Raw genomic sequence first — 13,733 nt, 5'->3', positions numbered from 1 at the left:
ATAGCCGATGATTAATTAATCGATGTGCTCTAGTGTCTTTAAACAAAACAAACTTTAACGTATATTTGTATGGGGCGGGATTTGTATGGGGCGGGATTTAGCTCAGTCGCTTGAGTGCTCGCTTAAGGTGCTTGCGTCGCAGGATCGAACCACCTCAGTGGATCCATTCAACTGATTGGGTTTTTCTCTCCTTCCAACCGAACAAAGGTCGTGGTATGTGCTTTCCTGTCTGTGGGAAAGTGCATATAAAAGATACCTTGCCGCATTATGAAATATGTAGCGGTTTTTCACTGATGACTACAAGACTACAAGTCATAATTACCAAATGTTTGACATCCAATAGCCTATGATTATTTTTTAATCAATCTGTTCTAGTAGTGTCGTTAAACAAAGTAAACTTTAACTTATTTTTAATTTTTAAATATTTTATATTATAAAATATGCATTCACGCACATATGCAAGCACGCACCATGAGCCACTTTTCCCGGTTATTGTGTTCAGAAGGCCGAAAATTCCGTAATAGACAATCTAAAATTCAACCGTTATTTCAGGCCAGGGAAGCATACCTCCGAAACACTTTCTCTCTCCCCCCCCCCCTCCCCCCAACAGATTCGGGCTTGTTACGTCCTCAAATTTCCATTCACCGAGCCAACGCACTGAATATGCCATCCCCTACTCCACTTTTAAATAAGCCTACACTCAGAGAGTATAAAGTGCAAAACAGAAACTTGAAATCGCATTTTATTCTATCCAAAGTCAAAATAATTAAATTAAATTAAATTAAATTAAATTAAATTTAAATTAAATTGTTTTAAATCACAGCGGAGCATACCCCTTGACAACTAAATAACTAAAATAAACCCCAAAAGTAGGTCTAAAATCCCCAAATAACTTGTGCATTACAAAAGTCCCACCAAAATATTGCCTAATCGACCACACCCCACGGAAAATATGAATTGTTTTGAAAGTGTATATATTGTTATACCAATTTTGGTGAAAATATTATGAATATTTTAAAGCAAAATTACTTTTCACAAATATTTGGGGCTATTTTAAGCTTGTATTTGTGTTACCTGGGACCACGGAACAGGGAGCCGCGTAGCTACACCCCCGCCCCCACCCCACCCCCGCCCACTTCTCCTGTGATTGTGTTCCTAAGATTGGAAATGCCCTATTTGAATACCTGAAATTATTTTATTTTAAATTTTGGGGGAACATGTCATTAAATCTTAAACCTTATTTTATTTTATTTTATTTTATTTTATTTATTTATAAGTGTGGGCCCACTGACAATGGCGCCCACACTTTTAAATACACTCTGCGAGCCCTGTTTACAATGGGAATTTAGCAACCATAATTTTTTCAAAAGCAATTTATTAAACTAATATATATTTAATATATAGTAATACCAAGTCATCTTTATATTTTTTAAAAATAATGTTTAGATGTACCAACACCGACAAAAGTGCATCAAACCTAATTGTGGTTGATAGCTATAGTCCGTCCCATCATTCTTTAAAACTATTTTTTGGTAAATAATTTCTGTTTGGTTTGACGTAAAATGAAACGTAAAAGTGTTTTGGAAAGAACAAAATAATACTATGTTTTTGTTCAATTTACAAATCAATCGGCTCAGAAATAAATAACTTGTAGTAAATTTAATAGTATAAAAAGGCGTTCCCTTTGGGGTGGACTATAGGCCTAACGCATTTATAGGCCTAATCTGATGTAGGCTTACCAGTATGGGGCCTATTGTTTTGATTGCGTAGGCCTATATCAGTTTTCTTAGTTTAATTTGACTATCCTTTTACTTGTTCATGAATAGACTATATAACATGGCAACACTTAGTCTAGCCCTGTATATAAAATCAGTAAAACCTACTTTTAGTGCCAGATACGAGTGTTGTCTGAGCTAAACCGCCTATCTGTGAGCCTGTCGCATGATTTTGTGGCGCCAGTGTTGCTTTGAACTCTTAGACACTTAACACTTAATTAGTATCTATGAATAGGTGTTCCTCAAGTTCTTCACTATTCATTCGTGATTGTGGACAATGCAAGTGGTCACTATTTTTAAAAGGCGACACAGATTTTTCCTGACGGTGACTGGCAAGGCGAAATTTTGCCAATAATACATAAAAAATTAAAATCAGGACAAATGTAGATCTCAGTTTTATTTTATATTCACACTTTAATATATATATATATATATATATATATATATATATATATATATATATATATATATATATATATATACATGTACACACACACACACACACACACACACACACACACACGATGTTTTGGATGTATATATAGATAGATATAGATATAGATATAGATATACATGTATATATATATATATATATATATATATATATATATATATATATATATATATATATATATATATATATATATATATATATATATATATATATATATATATATATATATATATCACTAATCCAAAACATCGTTTGCAATAAATTTCGCTCGAATGATTAGTAAGTGATTGATCGGTTCGATTACAACGCTATTTTGAGGTCTTCGTGTCGAACGTATTTTAAATACTTCATAATTTCTGTCGACCGTTCCAAAATGCGCCACAATTACTTCAAGAAATTTGTGCAGCTTTTTACCTTTTTGACTTAATTCTACATTCTCGGTGGCGTCGTGGCAGGCCATCGGTCTACAGGCTGGTAGGTACTGGGTTCGGATCCCAGTCGAGGCATGGGATTTTTAATCCAGATACCGACTCCAAACCCTGAGTGAGTGCTCCGCAAGGCTCAATGGGTAGGTATAAACCACTTGCACCGACCAGTGATCCATAACTGGTTCGACAAAGGCCTTGGTTTGTGCTATCCTGCCTGTGGAAGCGCAAATAAAAGATCCCTTGCTGCTAATCGGAAGAGTAGCCCATGTAGTGGCGACAGCGGGTTTCCTCTCAAAATCTGTGTGGTCCTTAACCATGTCTGACGCCATATAACCGTAAATAAAATGTGTTGAGTGCGTCGTTAAATAAAACATTTCTTTCTTTTTTTAAAATCCTACATGCAGTATATTTAAAATTCAACAGCATCACAAATCATGACAAATGCCTGCGCCCACTACCGACCCCGGTCGGGTTGCTGGTGTTCTCTTGCAATGAAAGAAAGAAAGAAAGAAATGTTTTATTTAACGACGCACTCAACACATTTTATTTACGGTTATATGGCGTCAGACATATGGTTAAGGACCACACAGATTTTGAGAGGAAACCCGCTGTCGCCACATAGGCTACTCTTTTACGACAGGCAGCAAGGGATCTTTTATTTGCGCTTCCCACAGGCAGGATAGCACAAACCATGGCCTTTCTTGAACCAGTTATGGATCACTGGTCGGTGCAAGTGGTTTTACACCTACCCATTGAGCCTTGCGGAGCACTCACTCAGGGCTTGGAGTCGGTATCTGGATTAAAAACCCCATGCCTCGACTGGGATCCGAACCCAGTACCTACCAGCCTGTAGACCGATGGCTAACCACGACGCCACCGAGGCCGGTCTCTTGCAATGAATGCAGCTGTGTTAACAGAATTAGGAAGATTGCCCCTACATGCACGTAAAGTAAGAATTGTTAAATATTGCTTGAAACTTTTAAAAACGAATAATTGTATCTCGAAATCAATATATGATGATCAATATGTTAGAACGTCAAGAATTTTTTAACTGGCAACACCATGTAAAACATTTATTATTTTCTTTAGGATTTGGAGATGTATGGTTTAATCAGCAAGTTGATAATCATGTAATATTTATAAAAAGAGTTAACATGCGCCTGTCAAATCACTGTATTTAAGAAATAGACAAATTGTTGAACAATTCACCAAAATGTAATATTTTAAGGCATTTAACATATACTTTTTGTTTACAATATTATCTGAGGATATCATTACCTATTTGTTATTCATCTCTTATCACAAAATTTCGTGTTTCATCGCATCAATTACTGATTGAACAAGGAAGGTATTGTGGAAATGAACGATCACAGAGAAAATGTCGTATGTGTAATAGGGATAACATTGAAGATTTATTTTATTTTAATATGTCCATTGTATTTGCATATTCGCATATTGTATGTAAACAAAATACTACTGGTTAAGACCGTCTGTTTTTAAATTAATACAATTACTGTCTGTTCAGAATACAAAACAACTTTGTAACCTTGGAAACTATTTAAACTGTGCATTACATTTAAGATCGCAACATGTATGACTGTCCATCCTCAAAATACACATCCACTTGTTTATGTTTATGCCGATGATTATTTATATATGACTTATAATATTGTATATACTTCGATTACAACGCTAGTTTGAGGTCTTCGTGTTAAACGTATTTTAAATACTTTATAATTTCTGTTGACCGTTCCAAAATGCGCCATAATTACTTCAAGAAATTTGCGCCGCTTTTTACCTTTTTGACTTAATCCTACATGCAGTATATTCAAAATTCAACAGCATCACAAATCATGACAAATGCCTCCGCCCACTACCGACCCCGGTCGGGTTGCTGGTGTTCTCCTGCACCCGGCACTCGTAACCCTTTTCTGTCCTGGACGGAGGAGCCGGCCCATACCAACACATGTTCCCACGACAAGCGTGCGCTACGACAGCTTGTTCTAAATGTGCACGTTAAACCCTATGATCTGACCTGACCTGTCCTGTCCTGACGGTTATGGCAACAGTAGTTCACAATTCCAACCTTGCTTTGATTAATGGATATATGCAAGCAAATCACAAGTGACTGATCAATGTTTCTATTTTTATCATTTCCATTCTCTATTTCCAAATAATTGATATATACATTATCATTTTTTTTTTTTTTTACCAAGACAATTTATGTCACAAACTGTGTAATAGTGTGACACCAATATTCACCATAACATGGCAGTATACTAGTTTGCTTCGACTATACCTGTAAATGATCGACCATCACCAAATGAACTTAGTAAATATTCACAGGATTCCAATAACTACAAAAAGAAAGGATTGCTGTCCAATAAAAAAAAGTACTTTGTGTTGAAAATTCAACACGGGTGATCAATGACCTAACACAGTAGATTTTTCATGACATATATGTCATTTATTCAGCCTCTTCACTTTCATCCTCCTCATAACCGGGGCCGTAGCTAGGAATTTTTTTTTTTTTTGAGGGGAGGGGGTGGGGGGGGCAACTGAGTAGTTAATAGTCTAAAACTCCTTAAACAGTCAAGAAGAGAATTTTTTTTTAAGTTTCTATAATGCTTTCCGGATTTTTTCGGGGGTGGACTGCCCTCATTGCCCCCCCCCCCACCCCCCCCACCCCCGCTAGCTACGGCCGTTATAACATAGAGTAAGTTTGCTTCTACGTACAGCGGCTGTTGGAACATTTGTCCCATGATAGATATAAAACATTATATAATGTAACTGAGCTGTTAAACACCCACATTGCTCATTCAAAAAGGACATTTGTTTGTATACCGAATTAGTTGCAGTTAGAAATCGTAACGAGCAATTAAAATGAAATAACAACAAAATAAAATAAAACACATACAAGCACAAATAATATCCCGAACGGTAATTCTGAACAAGAACCCCTCCCCCAACCCCCCCCCCCCCTCCCAAAACAAACAAAAAAACTCCAACAAAACAAAACAAAACAAACGAACAAACACATATTCCACAGGGGTACGGGCACCCGATATTTATAGTTCTATGCAAATATACATTCTTATTTCGTTATTAAAGAAAACACGGCTCTTGCATGTTATTATTCGGCTTACTGGTATTACCCAAAATAGGATGTTCTACTTCCCTGGCCGACACTCTTCCGCTTACTGGTACTACCCAAAATAGGATGTTCTACTTCCCTGGCCGACACTCTTCACTTACTGGCACTACCCAAAATAGGATGTTCTACTTTCCGGGCCGACACTCTTCGGCTTACTGGCACTACTACCCAAAATAGGATGTTCAACTTCCCGGGCCGACACTCTTCGGCTTACTGGCACTACCCAAAATAGGATGTTCTGCTTCCCGGGCCGACACCGTCCTGACGGAGGAGCCAGCGTGTGCTAGCTGGAACGAGAGATAGTCTAAAATGGGCCCACAAACGGGGATCGATCCTAGACCACTGTGCTACGTCCCGCCCCTATATTTAAGAGACATTTCTGAGTTTGCTGCAATGTTTAAGATGTTATCGACTAACAATGATGTTTTAACGATTGCAATTACATATATACATTTTTCTGCATAAAATATTAGTGGCTGTATATTAAACGTGTTTCTGATCGTTCAAATATTTGTACTAGGTTATATTTTATTTTATTTGGTAAACAAATAAATTTCGTACATACGAAATTACTTAAAGATAAAATCCAGTTTGGGCTTCTTACAAATATTAAGACGACCGGAAACACATTGAATATACAGACACTGATATTCTACACAAGAAAATATATTTAATATGTAAGTTTAATCGTAGAAAATATGTTATTAGTCGGAAACATCTTAGGCCTACAATGCAGCAAACTCAGGAATGTCCCTTTAAATCGGAATCATTAAATTACAAATTCAAATTATTTTTATTTACAGAATGCCTCTTTTTAATTTTCATTTGACTTTAAAAAAAAAAAAAACCCACCTAAAAAAGGAAAAAAAGAAGACGTGTATTCCAAATATTGAAACTGACTATAAATACAATCGCATAGCGAGAGAGAAAAAAATCATTCCCGGAAATGACATCACATCTTATTCTGACAAGTCGAATGTTGACGGAGAGAAGACATGCAGTAGATCAGTTTGGTGAGTGTCTTTGGCGATATTCATTATTAATGGAATATGAATGCACGGAAACCAATCGTAGATAGTTGTCTACTTGTGTTTTTAAAGGATACACAGTTTAATATCCGATTAGATCCGTTAGATACCGTATTTAAACTCCAGACTCAGTCTCGACTGGTATGTCCATAGGACAATGTACGTGTATTTTCGTGATACATACCTCAAGTTCTGTCATCATCAAAGGTCTCGACTGTTTTGTGTTCGCTAATGTTGTGTCATATATCAGACTAATAGAGCCATTTTAACTAATGAAATTACATATTAAAGACATTTTCTTATTCAGATTAAGGTGTCCCTAACCCTAATGTTACAATTTGTTATAGAATGCTGTCTGTAAAAAATGAAATACCTATAGTCCTTCCTATCCTACATTTTTGTTGTTGTTGTAAATAATGGAAAAATATCTGCCCGGTCCCCCCTTCCCCTAACCCTAACCCTAACCTTAACTCCAACCCTAACCCCAACCCTAGCCCTAACCCCAGCCATAATCCCAACCCTAACCCCAACCCTAACCTTAACCCTAACCCTAACCCTAACCCTCAACCCGAACTAAAAATAATAATGGAGGGGACCGGGCGGATATTATACCGAAATATAGCACAGATGACACAATGAGGCATTATGGCACTAAAGATTTGTTTTATTCAGTAGACGCTCGGTTCATTCCGTCAAAATACACCCTATGAGATTTATAAGTATTAAAATGCAGTCTCACTTGTTGATCCACTACATTTGAATCTAGACCCTAGCACTACGTCGTTTGTAGTGTTTAATGCAATGTTCACTTGATATTACTAATCCAATATCCCAAAGGGGGGGGGGGGGGTAGTACGGGCGGAACACTTGTTGCTTGGATGCATAATAGTTGGCACACACAAGCGTTAAAATTCGCAGTCTGGTAGAAAAGGGATGAACACAGTAAAAACGCACTGTGTGCGACTACCCTGGGTTGCGGTTGCATTTTTTTAACGCTGTGATGCATTTTCGGAAATCAAACATGTTTGATATTGAACAGATGAATGCATCTGCTCGAGATCCACCATGTAAGAGGGCAGTCATTTAACCTAGTCAGGTCCTGTACCTTAAATATTGTTAGTTCATCTCGATTATATGAATTTTAGTTTTATTTTGCTTTAATCAACTATTTAAATGCTTGCATATTGAAGTTACAATGCATACACTTAACAAAATACACTCACCCATGACTCATGTTAGGAACTTAACTCATAAGGCTGGACGTCATACAGCTTTTTTTAAAAGTGCTGTTCCAGATATATGATGTATTGAGCTATATCAATCAAGATATTATTTAATATGATTAGAAAATTAAAAAAAAAATGTAAAAAAATTATATACCGGTATATTTTCCATTTAAAAATATTCCCCTGAAAAACAGAACCAGCGAATTCGTTTCGGGAATTTCCGTAAGATTTGATCCGTGACGTCACGAAGGGAACTCCTTTCGATAGTCAGCGCCATTGTTCATTGCTTCTTTTGTGTTTATTATGGTTAAACGGCGTGTTGTTAGCGGCTGTAGCAATACAAAAGCCGATAAATTTAGTCTTCACGCATTTCCTAGTAATGTTGCTGTGAATAATCTGTGTGTGAATTTGATTAAAACAACGTGAAAATACTGGACAGGAAGGAAATGCCGGATACTGTTGACTGCAGGCACTTTAGTTTCGATTCGTCCGAACTGGCTTGTCGGCTTAAGCGAGATATGGGAATACCATGTGTTATGGCTTTTAAAAAAAGATGCTGTACCAACAATTTTTCTGCGACACAAAACAAATGACAACAGCTGATGCCATCCACACCGAAACGACCTTGGGGTGCATATCGTCAATGTCCCAAATTGCGTTATACTTTCAACTCCGGTCAGTTTGTTTTTTCATGCACGGTTCGTGCAATCATCAAGATCTGATTTGTTGTCGTTTGCATCTCGTTCATTTGTGAGATTTTACTTTATAGTTCGAAAACATTAAAACAATAAAGTACAAACAAGTAAGTATCTATAGCCTAGTCCATCCCATCCTACAAAAATGTAGGTTTTTTTTGTAAAAAAGAAAAGAAAAAGAGCTAATTTTGTATGAATCTTAGAAAACAATCGGCTCAGAAATAAATGACTTGTAAGTTGTAAATTCCATAGTATGAAAAAAGGCGTTCCCTGTAAAACAGACTATAAATACATTGAATTAATTTTACTATACCTTCCCACAAAGAAAACCTTTTTTCATACTATGGAATGTGCTATAAGTTATTTATTTCTGAGCAGACTGTTTTCACAACTGCACACAAAAAAATAGTATTGTTTTGTTATTTCCAAAACACTTTTACTCTTTTTTTTTACGTCAAACTCAACTGAAATTATTCGCACAAAAAAAACATTTCATGGATGGATGGGAAGGACTAAAAGTAGTTTTTGTCTATTTCTTAAAATTAAAATAAGTTATTTATTTCTGAGCAGACTGTTTTCACAACTGCACACAAAAAATAGTATTGTTTTGTTATTTCCAAAACACTTTTACTCTTTTTTTTACGTCAAACTAAACTGAAATTGTTCATAAAAAAACCCATCTTCATAGAGGGATGGGACGGACTAAAAGTCGTTTTTGTCTAGTTCTTAAAATTACCGATATCGGGTCCACTTGACTCGTAGAATTCAAGAGTTATTTATCGTCTTCTCTACTACATCACAAGTATTAGAACATACAGTGTAATTCGCACGAAAAGCTAAAGAACAAAACAAGAATAAAAGTTGTAAATTAGTGTAAGCTATCTCCACGACCATTTTCATCGTCATCTGTCAGGCCGGTGGTTTGTCGGAAGATGTTCCAGGTTCAAACTGATAAGGCATTATTTGTTGTGTTGCACAAATATTAGTCCAGTCGTCATTACTACACTATTCATCATCGAAAGAAGAATCGCATGATCAATGAGCTTGGCAGTCGCTGTCGGTCCCACTTTCGCTTGCGCTGGAAGTCATCTCGTGGTAGGTTTCTGTGAAGCGCGTTCCCTTCGTGACGTCATGGCTATTTACAGGCAAATGTTTTTACCGAGAATTTTACTCAGTCGTTTCCGGCAGTGTTCTACGGGAGTGATGTTTTAATACTTCTATGGGGCATTTTCGTAATTATTGATTTACATATCGGTGTAAAATATTATTGCAATGAATTAAGAAAGCATTTAATTGTGGAATTTTTAATTTTAGTGTATGGTCTGGCACAGCACTTTAATAGAAGCGAAATCAAGCCTTCCATGTTACCAGTCCAATGCCAAGAATTAAAAAAGATTGATGTACACATTTGATCTAATGAAAAACAGCTCCGGACATTATCAAAACAATTGAATCGGTATTGTGTTTTGGTTAGTGTGAATTAGAAACATAAATTCAGGGCTTCTAGAATTTTATAAAAATCCACTAGCCATAGGATCAGTGATTTTAAAAATGTACTAGCCATGATTAAAAATTCACTAGCCCTACTTTAAATAAATACAATTTTACTAATAGTAATAATCAGATGTCACCTAAAAAGGGATATAGAGCTTAACAATCTTTAGATTGGGGGTGGAAAGAGGGGACAGGATATGCATATTTACAAAATATGTAACTGCAGCATTTGACAAGGTTTTTTTTCCATTAGCCGTTGGGCTAGTTGTAGTAGATATTTACTAGCCCAACAGTAAATATCACTAGCCATGGGAGTGGGGCTACCATAATCTAGAAGCCATGATAAATTGTACAATTAGCATTACATATATGTATTTGTGTATTTATTTCAGCTAGTGACGAATACAAATGCAATTATGATACAGTTAACTATTCGGTGCACTGAATAATTGAGTATATCGTTACACCCCTAGATACACAGCGTTCCTTGTGCAAAGGACTATATAGTAAAGTATGTTTCTTAACAAATAAATAGTACATAATTTGAAGTAAACTACACTTTTTAAAAAATATGTCTGACATTAGTAAATATTAAAAAGTTTTGCATATAAATATAAATCACTGTATCGAACATTATTTTTGTGCCCATGATTTTTTGACTACCCATGACCTTACTATGTAGCCCGAATACTCTGCCATTCGAGAGCTAGGCAGATGGTTATAATCACTCTCTGCCATCAAAGGTAACTGTAATGAAAACACAGGATTTTCGCCTGCCACTAAGTCGGCAAAGATATTAACCTTTGGACTACTGGATTAATTTTTGACAAAAACCCATCGAATGGGTACAAGTTTATAACTTTTACTCAAATAATTTTTATTATTATTATATATTCACTTAAATTTTGTATAAATACATAAAATGAAGTTCATATTTGAATTGATAAATATTATTTTCATGTTTTTATTAAAAAAACAATTATGCTATTTTAGATCAGTTAACATTTACTTACAGGCATTTGTGGCCAGATGTCCAGTATTTACATCAGGTGAAAAAACTCGCCTATAGTAGTCAAACGGTTAAAGAACTTGAAAATGATCAATGCGATGGTATTTAATGTCAAACATAATATTATTGTTATATCGGACTCGGAGTGGGAATCCTTGTCTACTGTACTTGGTGGTAGGCAAAAATCCTGTGTTTTCATTTATATAAAATTATCTCTCGTGCTAGAGAGCAATTATAACCATCCAAATGTCCGTCTGGGTCTTGAACGACTGAGTACTCTGCTGTATACTGTTGTCTTAAGGATTATTTTAACACACTTTTTTGTCTTGTTAAAATGTTACCATATAAATTTTGTTATTGATAACAAAAGCCATCTCATCATTTATTTTGGATTCATGTTATTGAATAGTGCAGTTAGTAATTTTTCAAATACATGTATTGGTAGTGGTACATAGTTAGGCACACCTAAAATTCTTACATGGATTTTCCCTTAGGCTAGATTGTACATGCACATGGAGTTGAGTTTTACTTTATTTTTGGTAATGATGCAGAATTGGATGTAACTGCTAGCCGTGGAGATTGACGTGGAGTTTTTAATTCTCCACAGCACTTTTTGGCCATGGACTATATTCTTTTTTCTTTTTTTCAATGGCATCTTTTTTTGGCCTTGGACATTTTCTTAATTGCAGGGGTTGGTGACATTACAATTTTCTGAATGTAAATAAATACAAAATACTGAGTGTGTCACATCATGATGACCCAGAATGTGACAGTATACCGTCTTGACATTACTTCCAGTTGTCTAGGCTGCGATTAGAACTTATAGCCCATGTGGCACGATAGACCATACACACAGACACACAGACACACACACACATGTACACACACAATGCACACACACACATACATATACATATATAAATAAAATAAATAAATCAAGTAAAACCATGCTAAAAACAACGACCCCGATACTGCCACAGGTTGATGAGAAACCTTTCAAATCTCACTTTCCATTAATGTTGTTATTGATTGAATTACTATGGCATGACAGGTTCCAATTCATTAAGCACCTATTTAGACCTGTCCACCAAGTAAACAAGATGACAGGCACACATTTAATCAAGTGAACAAACAGCATTCTTGGTACACTACCAACTTGTTAGATATTCTCTGGGTGAGCAAACAATTGAGCTGCTAATTGTGAATAATTTACATTTCTACAACCATCCTCAATGATGCAGTGGTTTTATGGCTAACAGGTCCTGTGTTCGTATCCCAATACCGACTCCAACCTAGTGAGTATACCACTGTGTGGAAATCTCTCTTACCAACCATTAATGATTAGCCTCTATCAATAGTAGATTCCCGTCGATGGGCCCATTGGGCTATTTCTCTTTCCATCCAGTGCACCACGACTGGTATATCAAAGGCCGTGGTATGTGCTATCCTGTCTATGGGATGGTGTATATAAAAGATCCCTTGCTGCTAATCGAAAAGAGTAGCCCATGAAGTGGCGACAGCGGGTTTCATCTCTAAATATCTGTGTGGTCCTTAACCATATGTCTGACGCCATATAACCGTAAATACAATGTGTTGAGTGTATCGTTAAATAAAACAATTCTTTCTTTCTATCAATAGTAGTGACATGATTTAACTCGGTTGATTGAGATCCATTTTACTGATTGGGGTTTTTCTCGTTCCAACCAGTGTACCACAACTGAACAAAGGCTGTGTTATATGCTTTCCTGTCTGTGGGAAAGTGCGTAGTGGGTTTTCTCTGATGACTATGTCAGAATTACCAAATGTTTGACATCCAATCGCCGATGATTAATTAATCAATGTGCTCCAGTGGTGTCGTTAAACAAAACAAGCTTCTATCAATAGTAATAATTAATATATATAGTAATATTAGTATTAACAGATAATGATGGACAATTGAAGTGTGTGCTGTAGAAAGCATTCTTGATCTGTAAGTTAATGTACGCATGGAAATAAAATTGAATGAAAAGATAACAACACCACTAGAGCACATTTCTTAATCATCAGCTATTGTATGACAAACATTTGATAATTCTGACATATAGTCTCAGAGGAAACCACCAGCATTTATTATATACACTTTCCCACAGACAGGATAGCATATACCACAGCCTTTGATATATCAGCTGGGGGCACTGGTTGGAATGGGAATAAACACAGAGAATGGTTCCACTTCTATGACCCAAAAAGCAATGAGTTGTACCGGTAACAGTACAATACAGTCCTGTGACTAGGAATAGTCAAACCTATTTTAGTCACTTGAGGGGCGGGACGTAGCCCAGTGGTACAGCGTTCGCTCAATGCACAGTCAGTCTGGGATCGATCCCCGTCGGTGGGTCCATTGGGCTATTTCTTGTTTCAGCCAGTGCACCACGACTGGTATATCAAAGGCTGTGGTATGTACTATCCTGTCTGTGGGATGGTGCATATA

General features: G+C 36.3%; 1 protein-coding gene across 2 annotated transcripts in view; it reads left to right on the top strand.

Annotated features, from left to right (window-relative positions):
- The first annotated feature begins 6,783 nt into the window (after positions 1-6,783).
- LOC121380569 (ligand of Numb protein X 2-like) overlaps positions 6,784-13,733 on the top strand; it is a 63,008-nt gene continuing 56,058 nt past the window's right edge. Inside the window, exons 1-2 of one of the 2 annotated variants that reach the window (XM_041509445.1) lie at positions 6,784-6,824; positions 10,075-10,216. The gene's annotated coding sequence lies outside the window, so the exon portion shown is untranslated. Of the gene's footprint in view, positions 6,825-10,074; positions 10,230-13,733 lie in introns of both variants that reach the window. The other variant, XM_041509444.1, reaches the window with a different exon arrangement.

The sequence above is a fragment of the Gigantopelta aegis genome, chromosome 9 (genome assembly GCF_016097555.1).
Source record: "Gigantopelta aegis isolate Gae_Host chromosome 9, Gae_host_genome, whole genome shotgun sequence".
Taxonomy (NCBI): Eukaryota; Metazoa; Mollusca; class Gastropoda; order Neomphalida; family Peltospiridae; genus Gigantopelta; species Gigantopelta aegis.
The sequence above is the reverse complement of the archived record's forward strand: the minus strand, read 5'-3'. Positions and strand labels throughout refer to the sequence as shown.